Genomic DNA, 3,684 nt, shown 5'->3' with positions numbered 1-3,684 from the left:
TGGCGGGAACTGATTCGTCCGGCGCGGCGGCTGGACGTGTCCGGCGGCGGAGTGGATATGTCCGGCGCGCAGAGGTGGAAGAGGCTAGGGTTTGTACCGCAAATTTCGGAGGGGAAGGGCTATTTATAGATAGAGGGAGCTAGGAGAGTCCAAATGAGGAGCGGTTTTCGGCCACGCGATTGTGATCGAACGACCGAGAGCATGGAGGGGAGTTTGCTGGGTTTTGGGCCACTTTGGAAGGGGTGTTGGGCTGCAAAGAGAGAGGGGCTTTTACGGTTACCCGGTTAACCGTTGGAGTATCAAACGACCTCCAAATGGCACGAAACTTGACAGGCGGTCTACCGGTGGTATACCAAGGCCGCTTGGCAAGACTCGGTCCATTCCGAGAACGTTTAACACCCACTCACGCAAATAGAGAAGAGGGGGACCCCGGAGGACATAGGAGTACCGGATGGCGAAATGGACAATGGGGAAAAGGCTCGGATGCATGAGACGAACACGCATGCAGAATGAAATGCACATGATGACATGATAAAATGCAACATGCAAGCAAATGACATGGCAACGACGGCGAATAACTGGCAGACACCTGGCGCATCAAATCCGGGGCGTTACAACACTCTTCCACTAACAAGAGATCTCGTCCCGAGATCTTAGGACCGAGACGGAAGAGAAAAAGGAAGAGGTGAAGCAAGAACTGAAGAGAAGAAGCAAAGAATCGAGAGCACTCGAGAATAAGAGAGGAACGACGAGAATGACGAGAATCAAAATCTCACGCAATCAGATAGACTATGAAACAACTCCGGTTAGAACGAGATAAGAAACGAATAAGACTGAAAGGATTTAGGCAGCACTCCGACTGAAAATGGAAGGAATAGAACACGAGCTCGAGAAGATGGAACGATACTTGATGAGAGGAACAACACAAAACCTCCGGAAGAATTGAAAGAATGAGCACCTCGGGAAGCAAGAAGAAGAAGATACTTGCACTCCACCGACAAGAATCTTGATGAACACTTGAAAGAATTAATTAAATCATTAAGAACCACCATGAAGGACTCCGGTGACAAAAAGGATGATGAGATAGAATGAAGGAAGAAAGAATAAGATTAAAGCCTTGCGATGATTTAGATGGAGGTTCCGACGAAATGGCCGAGGAAATTGAACTCCGGAAAAAGAAAAGATGGAGAACACTTGGAATTAGAATTTATTCATCAAGAACAAACTCCAAAGAAAAGGATTAATCACTTGAATGAAATAAGAATAAGATTTATTGTATGCTTATCCTTCATTAAAATTAAATTGATAACAAGCAATGGATTTTGCATACTACTTATTCTTCTTGAAAAAAAAGATAGAGAAGGGATAGCACAAAACTTGAGAAGGTCTTCATGGACCACCGGTAGGATTGGAAAGAACGAATGAATAAAAATAATGATCAAGGAAAAAGAATCTTGAACGAACCACCATAAGAATTCAAAAATGACTGACGAAAGAGAATGAATCACCGGGAAGAATTAGACGAACACAAATGCTAGAGGGGATTTAGATGCAAAAGAACGAAGAGACAACGAGCTGATCAAAGAATACTTGAACGAAGCACCGGGGCGAAGAACGATAGCTGGAATGATGAGGGCGAAGAATTCTTCTGGAATGATGGCCTCCGGTGAAAAGAAACGGGAAAACAACTTCTGACATACTCCTGATGGATGAAAAGAATAACTGACGAATGGAATAATTCGATAGGATAACAAGAATCTAGAACCGCGAATCTTCGAGAGAACGGACAATATTTAGAGGAAAAACTCTTCTTCGATCTTCAAATGACGACGAGAAACACCACCAAAATTACTGAGATACTCCGGTAGAACGAAAACCGAAAAGGTTGAGCCAACAATGAAAAGAATTTGAATGAGATCTTGGAGAAGGCATGTGACTGATGAAATTCATTCTTACGTCACAATTGAAAAGAATTGAGAATAACTCCGGGGGAATTAGAAGAGTCAGGTAAGATCCTGGGAAAAAACCTGTGGGTTAGGGCCCACTGAAGAGAAAAACACCGTTGGAAAGGGATGTTGAACAAATAGATGAAGCACCGGAACAATTGAAATATTTGAATGAGGTGGCAACCTCTAATTAATTGGAACACAGACGAATCTCCTGAGATGTCATGAACATTCCGGAAGGATAAACTGGCAACAGGCGAATGAGCAGGGAAAACACTTGATCCAAGGAAAAGAATATAATCACTACCGAAAATGGAATTGAATCCACCGGAGAAGAAAAGAGATGAAGAATGTCCACCGAGACGAGAATTCACCGGTTGAAATAATTTACGAAAGACTGAAGAGGCTCTGCACGACTAAGATAGATGGTCGAGAAAGAGATTCAAGCTCCGGGAAGAAGAAAGGGCGGGAGGGCGGGAAAACAAAATCATCTTGGAAGGGGAAATCGACTAATATCTTGAAGAAAAAACACTAGTTGAAATCATAGAGGAAAGAAAGCGAAGACTTCACACGAGTAGGATGGATACTCGATTACGGACTCCGGTTCCGAGAAGAAGAACAGGGAGGGCGGGTGGGAAAGAAAACAACTGAGGACAGAGAAACAACTTCATTGAGAGCGAACTGAGGATTGAACTCAAGATGAAGAGGCTCGAGTCAACTTGGCGAGAAATGCATCGGATGAAAAGAGCTGAGAACCAACGATCGAAAAACCAACTGCGTGACCCTAAAGAAAAATTTGAAGGGGAAGAGAAGTAATTCAAAACACCTATGTCAAGATTCCTTACCAGAGCGACGAAGGGGCTGAGGAGTAAAAAGAATTCCTACTCTCCGATATAACTAGACTCAGAAAACAGTTTTCTTCTAGACTCAACAACGGCCAAACTACACGATCAATCAAGGGGGCTCCTAGGGTCGGTCGAGGCTCTGATACCAACTTATCACGCCCAATATGTGCCCTATCCAAAAGGAACTCGAAGGTCCCACCAAGGATAAACCCTCATATTGAAACGCTTTTGCAAGGTGGATATCATTACATCAACATTACATAATAGATAGGGATACATACAAGAGGCATACAATACCACACGAACACAACATCACAATACATCAGAGCATCATCCGACTACGGATGAAACACAAACAAAAACTCAAACGACATCCACCCTGCTAGTCCAGGCAGCCGACCTGGAACCTATCCCCTGATCGAAGAAGTAGAAGAAGAACTCCAAACAAGGAAACATCGCCCTCGCATCATGATCATCGCATAACCTGTACCTGCAACTGTTGTTGTAGTAATCTGTGAGCCACGAGGACTCAGCAATCCCATTACCATGGGTATCAAGACTAGCAAAGCTTAAAAGGAAAGGAAGGGGTAAAGTGGTGAGGTTGCAGCAGCGACTAAGCATGATATGGTGGCACCGGACGAGGGGAGGCGCGGCGAGCTCTGGCGAGCTCTGGCGACGACGGGGACGACGGGGAGGCGCAGGGCCGGCGAGGGGCGGCACCGAACGAGGGGAGGCGCGGCGTGGAGCTCCGGATCTGGCTCCGGCGAAGCTCCGGCGAGCTCTGGCGACGACGGGGATGACGGGGAGGCGCGGGGCCGGTGAGGGGCGGCACCGAACGAGGGGAGGCGCGGCGTGGAGCTCCTCCGGCGAGCTACGACGGCCGGAGACGAACC

Source organism: Triticum aestivum, chromosome 2B, assembly GCF_018294505.1.
Source record: "Triticum aestivum cultivar Chinese Spring chromosome 2B, IWGSC CS RefSeq v2.1, whole genome shotgun sequence".
NCBI classification, from domain to species: Eukaryota; Viridiplantae; Streptophyta; class Magnoliopsida; order Poales; family Poaceae; genus Triticum; species Triticum aestivum.
The sequence above is the reverse complement of the archived record's forward strand: the minus strand, read 5'-3'. Positions refer to the sequence as shown.